Here is a 10,142-nt window from a genome sequence, read left to right as displayed (position 1 = left end):
GCACCGTCACTGTAGCTAGCTCCACCGTAAGGAGCAGTCAACAGAAATTCAACAGGGCACAGCCCCGATGCTGAGTCGCTCAAGGTGTCGCTTTGAAAACAAGCGACAAGGAAGAGGTTCCATCACCGGTGACCGTCTTCCTGGAAGTTCCAGGCGCCACGCGGAGATGCGGAAGCAGAAATGAGGGACAGAGCAGTGACTAAGGACGCCGAGGGGGAGGCGTTTGCCCGGGTCGTTGTGTTGACTGCAATGGGTTAGCAGTTTGCTTAGCCCCATTGCTGTTGCTGTAATTTATAAAGTCCGGAGGTGTACTTGACTCACGGTTCTGAAGGCTAGGAGTTCCAGACCGGCAGCTGCACCTGGTGGAGACCTTCCTGCTGCTAAGTCCCGAGGTGGAGCAGGGCCTTGCGTGGTGACTTTGCTCAGGGCGGGGGGTGGGGGAAAAGGGGGGGTCTCTTCCTTTGCAGCTAAAGCCACCCATGCAATCACAGGGCCCTACCAATCCCAAGTAGCTCCCAAAGCCCCACCTCCAAGTATCAGCTAACTTGGGGGATCAACTTTCCAATACCTGAAATTTGAGCCACAGCAACGGAATTCTATTCAAATGTGGTACCTAATGGTGACAGGAAACAGGCCATCTTCCCCTTTTCCCAGCCTGGGGCACACAGGCAAGGAACAGTGGTGGCAACAAACTTCTCTTTACCCTTTGTTAGGAGCTGAACTGCACCTCCCCCACATTTGTACCTTAGAGTTCTGATGGCCAGGATCCCAGAATGCAACTGGATTTACAGAAATGGTCCTTAAAGGGACGGTTCAGTTAAAAGTGGGTCTTCAGGGTGGGCCCTAATCCAATAGGATTAGCAACTTTATGAAAAGGAGATTGGGGCCCACCCCTCGGCTCACTAGGCTAATCCTCTGCCTTGCGGCGCCGGCACACTGGGTTCTAGTCCCGGTCGGGGCGCCGGATTCTGTCCTGGTTGCCCCTCTTCCAGGCCAGCCCTCTGCTGTGGCCCGGGAGTGCAGTGGAGGATGGCCCAAGTCCTTGGGCCCTGCACCCCATGGGAGACCTGGATAAGTACCTGGCTCCTGCCTTCGGATCAGCGCGCTGGCCGTGGCGGCCATTGGAGGGTGAACCAACGGCAAAGGAAGACCTTTCTCTCTGTCTCTCCCTCTCACTGTCCACTCTGCCTGTCAAAAAATTAAAAAAAAAAAAAGAAAAGAAAAGTAAGGGAGATCGGGGCACAAGAGGAAAATCTGTGAGGACACGGAAGGCAGCCCTCAGCAAGCTAAGGAGAGAGGCCTCAGGAGAAACTCAGCTCGGCTTTGACCTTGGAATTCCGGACCCCTAAATGATGAGAAAAGGTCTCCCATTGTTTCAGCTGCCTCTTTGTCACGGCAGCCCCAGCAACTGGCAGAGCCCCTTGCCTCACTTCATCCGTGGGTTCCTGCCGATGTGTGCTGTGAGCATGGTTCCAACTGCGTGGCTCCAGTGGCAATGCCGATGCATTTTATAGGTCTCTGGTGCACAGGCAGCCAGCGCCCAGAGCTGGTGAGAACTTTGGGACGTCAGCCACCACGAGCCAGCCTGCTGTGCCCAGCCCTGCTGTTCCACATCTATGCCATGATAATGACGTTGCCTGGCTGACAACACAACAGTGACTCCAACAAGAAAGGAGAGTCTTGGAGAGGCTTCTCCTTCCCCAAGCCACAACCAGCCTCTGCACGTCCAAGTGGTCCATCACCAGAGCCACTTGTCCTTGATGACTCACGAGCCGTGGCAAGCAACCGATGCTTACAACTCAGCTGGGTCTCTTTCCAAAAGTCTGTGTGCCTTAGTCACTTGAACCAGAGTCTTGTCAACTTCCAGATGCTGAATCTTCATAAAATGGGCCTTGGAGTGTCCCGAGAGGCTGACCCTCCTTGCTCTGGGAAGGTATGCTGGTGGTGCCAGAAAAAAGAAAAGTATGCTCTTCGTTCCCAGTAAGGCACTGAGAACAATGCTGTGCTAATGGGGAACACATGCAGGGCACAGAGGCCGTAGCCAAAAATCTGGGAAAGTTGGGAAAGAGGAAAACACCAATATTGCCAAATCCTTTTGAGCTACAAGTTTGAAAACATGTTTCATTCAGCTACGGTCCGCACTTTGGTAATTCAGTAATAATAGCCTGGCCCCATTGAAGAGTTCAGAATCCTGTCGAATGAGAGACTACGTGAGTTTAACCAAAGAGCTGTCACTCAAGAACCCACTCAACAGAAGACTGTCTTCCTCTGTCTGTAGGACTTGAATCTCTCTCTTGAAGCAAAACTGCACTAATGCAAACCGAAAGCAATGACTAATTAGCGCATTCACCGCCCACGACCACATTTGGGAAAACAGGCTGTGGGTAGAAGCAAAGGGGGAGTGTACTGATGTCTTATTCATACCCTGTCTTGCAGAACTGCTTTGTTCTGAGAGCCTTAAACCACGTACGAGGCACCAAATATACACACAACCACTGACTCTTTTTTATTTTTTTAAAGATTTGTTTGTTTATTTGAAAGGCAGAGTTACAGAGAGGCAGAGGCAGGGAGAGAGAGGGAGAGAGAGAGAGAGAGAGGTCTTCCATCCACTGTTCACTCCCCAAATGGCTGCAATGGCCGGAGCTGGGCTGAACCAAAGCCAGGAGCCAGGAGCTTCCTCCAGATCTTCCCACGTGGGTGCAGGGGCCCAAGGACTTGCACCATCTTCCACTGCTTTCCCAGGCCATAGCAGAGAGCTGGATCAGAAGTGGGGCAGCTGGGACTCGAACTGGTGTCCATCTGGGATGCCGGCGCTGCAGGCAGAGTCTTTTCCCACTATGCCACAGTGCCGGCCCCCACCACCAACTCTTTCACATCTCTTGGTTAGGCTTGCGTGGGCTCAGTTTCTTGTCGGTGCACTTTCGTGGGCAGGGGGTCTTTACAGGATGAGTTATCAGCTGTGTATTGCTCCTAGGGGATAAAAAAAAAAAAACTGATGACAACAACACCACCAAAAAACAAGAACTGAGACATTCTGTTCTCTCGTCTATTCTTCAAGCAGACAATCCCACTGGATTGGAATGGTGACAAGGCGTGCACAGAAATCCTTGTAACGCAAAGCCAGATCTCCAACTTGTCTGCAAGAGCCACGGTTTCCATCAAGTGACAGTGGAGGAAGGGGTGTATTGGAGACCCAGGAGTGCCCATCTCAGGCTCTGCCCAATGTCCACCCCTCTTTCTTTTCAAATTCCCCCACTTCAACTCTCCAGCCCTGAATTCTGGAACTTTCCCATAGCAACCACATATAATGTTGGCTCTACATGAGTTGAAAACACTGTTCAAAGCAAGGACTCTTTAAACATCTTTGAATGTTCCAGATCTTTTTTTTTCTTTAATATGACACAAAGCATATATGTAGATTTAGCCAAGTGGACTCAATTTAGATGATCCCAATTTTGTTGGTAGCATCCAAAGTAGCATAACCAGGAGCCAGCTGCGTACACAACTGCTCTCCATGAGGCTGAGCCGGGTTCAGACCCTGCCTGCGGCGAAGTCACTGATTTGGTACAGCTGTCTGCCCTTGACATCCGTAGTGAATGCAGTGTGTTATTGTCTTTTGTCATCCTCACGGCGGATTCTGGCCCCGGGGGGAGCTTGATGACAGCAGGCATCACGGTCAAGCTTGTGCCTCAAGGGGGCGCTCTTCTGAGGATATTGGAACTACAGCGTCTTGGTGCGTGCCGCCGCCTGGCTCTTTCTATTGCGGCTGTGGAAGCTTTCGGCACTGTGGCCTTGGCCTTCAAAACCTTTGCTTTGGAAGGGGCAGGAGTTGCTTTCTTTGCTTTCCCCACCATCTTGGTGAAGAGACTTTTCCTCTTGTATTGTTTCCCCTTGCAAAAGGAAACTGAGTTCACTACAAAATATTTTCAATGCAGAAGAGCAAAAATAGTAATTAAAAAAAAAAAACACATAGTCCCGCCCACTTCAAGACAACATCTATGCTTACCTCCTAGTATGACACATCACCCGCCTTTCTCGGGTGGCACTGGGTCTCAACCTCTCTCCCGTAGAACTGGACCCCTTCCTGTCTCTCATATCCTGTCTTCTTTCTCAGCCCCCTTTATTTATTTATTTATTTATTTATTTGACAGGCAGAGTGGACAGTGAGAGAGAGAGAGAGACAGAGGGAAAGGTCTTCCTTTGCCGTTGGTTCACCCTCCAGTGACCACCGCGGTCAGCGTACTGCGGCTGGCGCACCACACTGATCCGAAGCCAGGAGCCAGGTGCTTCTCCTGGTCTCCCATGGGGTGCAGGGCCCAAGCACTTGGGCCATCCTCCACTGTACTCCCAGGCCACAGCAGAGAGCTGGCCTGGAAGAGGGGCAACCGGGACAGAATCCGGCGCCCCGACTGGGACTAGAACCCGGTGTGCCGGCGCCGCAGGCGGAGGATTAGCCTAGTGAGCCGCAGCGCCGGGTCCCTCAGCCCCCTTTAAACACTCTCAGCTCTGAGTGCTGGAACTCTGCCTGTATTTCTGACTGTTTCCTCAATGTTCCCGCTCCTGAAAAACCCCAAATTGGCTGGGCAGAAGGAGGCTTTGGAGATATACATATATATCTCCATATATGCATATACATAATATATAATATATAATATATGGTGCAGGATGCCTGGAAAGCATCCTTCCCTTCTTGCAAAAATAAAAAAAAAAAAAAACAACAACAACAAAACACACACACAAAAAAAACACAAAAAAGTATCTGTCGGCTTTTAACATTCCTGAAAATCACGACATATGATCTGCAGAGGGAGATCTTCTCTCTCTTTTTTTAAATAAAAGATTTATTTATTTATTTGAAAGGCAGAGTTTCAGAGAGAGAGAGAGAGGCAGAGAGAGAGAGAAAGGTCTTCCATCCGCTGGTTCACTCCCCAAATGGCCACAATGGCTGGAGCTGGGCTGAACCAGAGCCAGGAACCAGGAGCGTCTTCCAGGTCTCCCACGTGGGTGCAGGGGCCCAAGCACTTGGACCATCCTCCACTGCTTTTCCAGGCCACAGCAGAGAGCTGGATCGGAAGAAGAGCAGCCGGGACTTGAACCAGCGCCCATATAGGATGCTGGTGCCACAGGTGGAGGCTTAGCCTACTAGGCTACAGCGTCGGCTTGCAGATGTCAATTGTCAACAGTGATCTAACTGCTTAGAAAGTTACTTTCTGCACAGAACTAGCATCGAGATTAAGACATGAAGAGAGCTTAGCTTTGTATGAAGTTGAAGAACATTTTAAAACTGGAGAAACTGAGCCCCAAACTGAAAACTTGCTGAGGTTTCAAATTCTCCTATGGCAAATTCTTTCACAACCCTTAAATTTGCAAATGTAAATAGCATTCCTCTGGGCAAGGCAGAGCTATGATTTAGAAGTTAAGAAAACAGGCGAGGGGAGCAATTGTTTTTGTGAACTTGCTTGGCAAGGCAGTGTGTGCGCTTTGCAAAAAAAAAAAAAAAAGTCACAGCAAAATTATGGACAGGGTGGGGCGGGGGATGGAGGCTCGTAGAACAGGGAGAGGGCACCCTGATGAGGACGGCAAGGCTGGGGCTCCTGGACACCCAAGGCTTCGGCTCTGATCTCGCAGATGGGGATGGGTCCTTGTGCCCTCCTCTGAGCATTTAAGTAATTCACGCCCTTAATCCTCACAACAGACTGGTGGGGAACGCATGCTTCGGATCTGACAGATGAAAAGGCTCAGAAAGGATCAGAAGATTGCCCAAGATCACCAGTTAGTCATGGAAGACGTTGGAGCTGAGCCCAGGCCTGGCCTAGAGCTGCCTGGAGATCCGGCCGCTCCACAGCCTAGCACGGGTCAGACCCAGTGCCCTTGGCATCGGTCTGGGAAAGCAATCAATCCATACTAAGAAAGCGACTGCGGCTCCCACGACATTTACGGGAGTTACTTGTGTCCATGTGAATTCGTTGGCCAGTCCCAGGCACGGTTGTCCCCTGGGTGGGAGGGAGAGTGGTGCAGTGGTGAGAGCTCTGAGTGTCTCCCCGTGGGCAAATCTCCGGCCATCTGTCTCTGTGGCTTCCCAGAGTGCACCTCACACTTCCCCACTCCTGCACAGGAGCCCACTCCGACATCCCAGATCACCATCTTCCTGGCCGTGTTGGTGGGACTCGGGCAGGAAACACTCAGGATGGCTACTGTGGTTCGGGGGGAAAGAAATCCCACACCTGCTGGAAGGGCCCCAGAGGGCTGCATGGAGGAGGAGACTTGGACCTCGCATGTCAGTGAAATTTCCAACAGAGGCAGCAATGGGTGAAGAGAGTGTTGTCTTAGAAGGGGGTGTGGTGGTGGAAATGTGGAGAGGTTGAGCCTTGGTCTGGGACCTTGAGAGCCCTGGAGGGGTGGGCAGGGGCTCCAGGAAGGGCTTTGGGCAGGAGAGAGGCAGGGACAGGGAGACCTGATGGGGGTCTGGGGAGTTAAGAAGGAGGGAGACAGTGAGGGATAGATGCTGGGGGGTGTCCAGGTGCCAGAGCCCACTCTGCACTCAGGCACAGGAGGTAGGGACGCAAGGCAAGGGGCGTGGTTCTACTCAGCTGCTTCCCTCCCTTCGAGGAGCCCCCCCACCCCGGGGAGTGAAGCCCTCCCTGTCTATCACCGTGGATGGTGTCATTAGCCACGCCCTTTCAGTCATTAGCCACGCCCCCTTTCAGTCATTAGCCACGCCCCTTTCAGCTGTTCTCAGGGGAATGGGAGGATTTTCATCTTCTTTAAGAATCTCACCTCCAGGGGCTGGCGCTGTGGCACAGCGAGTTAACGCCCTGGCCTGAAGCGCTGGCATCCCATGTGGGCACCAGTTCAAGTCCCGGCTGCTCCTCTTCCTATCCAGCTCTCTGCTGTGGCCTGGGAAGGCAGTAGAAGATGGCCCAAGGCTTTGGGCCCCTGCACCCACATGGGAGACCCAGAAGAAACTCCTGGCTCCTGGCTTTGGATTGGAGCAGCTCCAGCTGTGGCGACCATCTGGGAGTGAACCAGCGGATGGAAGACCTCTCTCTCTGTCTCTACCTCTCTCTGTAACTCTGTCTTTCAAATAAATAAAATAAATTAAAAAAAAAAAAGAAATCTTACCTTCTAAGAGGAAGGCCCCCAATACAGTGTTGAGATTAACAAGAGATGAGTGAATTCTACTCAAAAAGCAAACAAAGGATTTGAGAACTAAGAGGATTCTGTATTTAGTCGCCATCCTGAATCCAGGGAGCTCACCTCATCTGAGATTATTCACTGGGCTTTGGTTGTCTTGCTAGCAAATGAAATGATAGGTGACTGTATTTGGTAACTTGTTTAAACCAATGCACATATCTTGCCTGTGCCCAGCTCTGCCTGTGTGCCAAGTACACATCGGACATGAGCTGACAGTGGGAGCTGGTAATTCAATCCAGGTCTCCCTCGGAGGATGACAGAAACCCAACCGCTTGAGCCATCACCTGCCACTTCCCAGTGTCTGTGTTAACAGGAAGCCAGGGTCAAGAGTCAGGCGTCCTATCCATTAAGCCAAACACCTGCCAAGGGTCCCCCCATTTTCAACCCCGAGTGGACCCATCCACTCATTTGTGTGGTATTTTTTGGGGGGGAGGGAGAAAGGACAGAGAGAAAGAACATTCTGGAACATTGACATACAAAGCTGGGTTTTGCAGCCCTCACCTACCTATGTTTGTTCGAGTTGATCTGATCCTTGTGTTTAACGAATTGCACGTGAAGCACCCCGCTGGGGATCTGAGCTCCAAAGTTGCGGCAACACACGCGAATGGAGAGAATTCCCAAGGATATGCACTCTGCCCTCCTTTTCTGTCCATGGGAAGAGGTGCTTTCAGAGAAGTTGGGGGACAGTGACTCTGGCTAAATGCCTGCTGTGTGCTGCAAGATGGGAACATGTGCGGGGAGTCCAGCTGGAGGGGCCAGGGTCTCGTCCAAGGATTACGTTGGTTTCCCATCTCGGAGGCTGGCTCCAGCTCTGTGGCTTTTGTCTTGTAAGGAGAAGGCTGGAGCCTAGCGGGCTGGGTGCCCACTGCAGCTGGCTGAGCAGAGCCCAGGGTGACAGGGCAGAGCAGAGCCCCTTGGGGAAAGAGACCTGGGCACGACCCTTCCAGCCTGCCCATCTTGGGCCCTGAAGTCACGTCTCAAAAGATGGCTGTTGCTGTATCTCCCGTTCCCCATACACCTGACAAAGGGACGCTTTTGGCTCAGGTCGCTCCGCTAACAAAAAGCTGGCTGCAGCCCTTTCAGAAACCTATTATGTCCTCGTGCCTTACACAATAACAATTGTGATCCTTGGCCATCTCAAGGCTGCAAACTTGGACCGGGGACCCAGCGGGGCCTTGGCCAGGGAGCCACCGCCCTGCTTTACAGTAACCTCTCACAGGGAATGGGCTGGGGCTGTTTGCTACTTGTCAGCTCCTAAGACTGCAGGCGACACCCACTCCCACCGCCCAGGCCGCCATAGTCTGGGCCAGAGCTAATGTAGCTCCCCCCACCCTCGTGCGGGTCCTCCTGTCTGTGGCCTCTTCCCCCCTCCCCCTAGTAGAGCAATGGGGGCACTGTTTTACTCCTGGTGGCGGGAGGGGGGAGAGCGCGAGCGAGCAAGAGAGTTTGTGCAAAGAAGGGGTAGTCCTGACATTCTCAAAGAGATTCCCTAAACACACAGGGTCACCCCTTCCCGGGGCACCCTTGGGGAACCCTTAGACTCTGTTGAGCCGCCTCTTGTGGCCCTGTCAGCTTGTGGGTTCAGGGTTCCTGGGGAACGGGGTGCAGTCCTGGGGTAAGGACTTCCAACTGCAACTCCACCAGGAGCCCCTGATGTCTCCACCACAGCATCTCTAGCTCAGAGCACACCACACCGGGGTCACTTCTGTTCCATTCGCAGAGGTAGCATGTGCAGTTGCTCCCAGTGACCACCCCCCCTTTCTTCCATCTTCCCCTAAGTGCCCATCTTCGTGGGGGCACCACGGTGCAGCAGTCCTTGATGATCCTCACAAAAGAACAGGGAATCTGAAGAGCCCTGAAACTGGTGGAGAAATTGTGGGGAAGAACCTTCTAGCTAGCTGCCCTGGTGAATACTACCGGAGGAGAACTCATGCCCATTCCAGAAAAGCACTCCTGGGAAATTGAAGGGGGTGGGATTTTCCCAATGCATCTTCAGGCAAAACCAGGCATAGGCAAGGACTGGCAAACAAAGACCAAGGTCCCCTATTGAATGACATGCAGCGTTGGTTTAACCCCAGAAATACTAGTGAGTTGGAAAGGGAAAACCAGCTGTTCATTTAAATGGATGCACTTTTTTTTTTTAAGATTTATTTATTTGAAAGTCAGTTACACACACACACACACACACACACACAGAGAGAGAGAGAGAGAGAGAGAAGTCTGTTCCATCCACTGGTTCACTCCCCAATTTGCTACAATGGCCAGAGCTGAGCTGATCCAGAGCCAGGAGCCAGGAGCTTCTTCCAGGTCTCCCACATGGGTGCAGGGGCCCAAGGACTTGGGCCATCTTCTGCTGCTTTCACAGGCCATAGCAGAGAGCTGGATCAGAAGTGGAGCAGCCGGGACTCGAACCAGCGCCCATATGGGATGCCAGTACTGCAGGTAGTGGCTTTACCCGCTAAGCCACAGCACTGGCCCCATAAATGGATGAATTTTTACAAACAAAATCGAATGGCTGTTCCTGACAATGTTACAGCAGGCTGGAAAAGAAGGAGACTTCTTAACCTAGCTTTAAGAAAACAATGACAAATCTAAGTGAATGGCGGGAGGTTTGCCTCCTGAGAGGAAGCCCACACTAGGTGCCCTGTCTCATACCTGCTCTCTGCACTGTATGGGCATTTCCAGGCTGGGCTTCCATATCAGAAAGGAAGACACAAAATAGGGGGGTTTTGGACAGGTAATTTGACTGCCAACGTGGGAAGTACGATAGACTCAACAGAAAGCTGTCAGAACTAATGGATGAGTTAAGAATGTTCGCAGGACACAATGTTCGAAAAGCAAGTATGTTTCTGTGACCTAACAATGGACAGTAAAGTATCAAAATGACTAAGAATGGCACTGTTCATGACAGCACCAATTTGCTAACTGCTTGGGAAATTCTGTACACT

At 51.8% G+C, this 10,142-nt stretch overlaps 1 long non-coding RNA gene across 1 annotated transcript; it reads right to left on the bottom strand.

The window, feature by feature from the left end:
• Positions 1-2,502: 2,502 nt before the first annotated feature.
• Positions 2,503-7,841, bottom strand: LOC138845455 (uncharacterized). Its single transcript, XR_011382718.1, has 2 exons — positions 7,700-7,841; positions 2,503-2,970 (listed from the first exon to the last, which is right to left on the bottom strand). It is a non-coding gene; the product is annotated as an uncharacterized lncRNA (long non-coding RNA).
• Between the last annotated feature and the right edge of the window lie 2,301 nt (positions 7,842-10,142).

Source organism: Oryctolagus cuniculus, chromosome 15 (assembly GCF_964237555.1).
Source record: "Oryctolagus cuniculus chromosome 15, mOryCun1.1, whole genome shotgun sequence".
Classification (NCBI taxonomy): domain Eukaryota; kingdom Metazoa; phylum Chordata; class Mammalia; order Lagomorpha; family Leporidae; genus Oryctolagus; species Oryctolagus cuniculus.
Note: the sequence above shows the minus strand (reverse complement) of the source record. Positions and strands in the feature narration are given on the sequence as shown.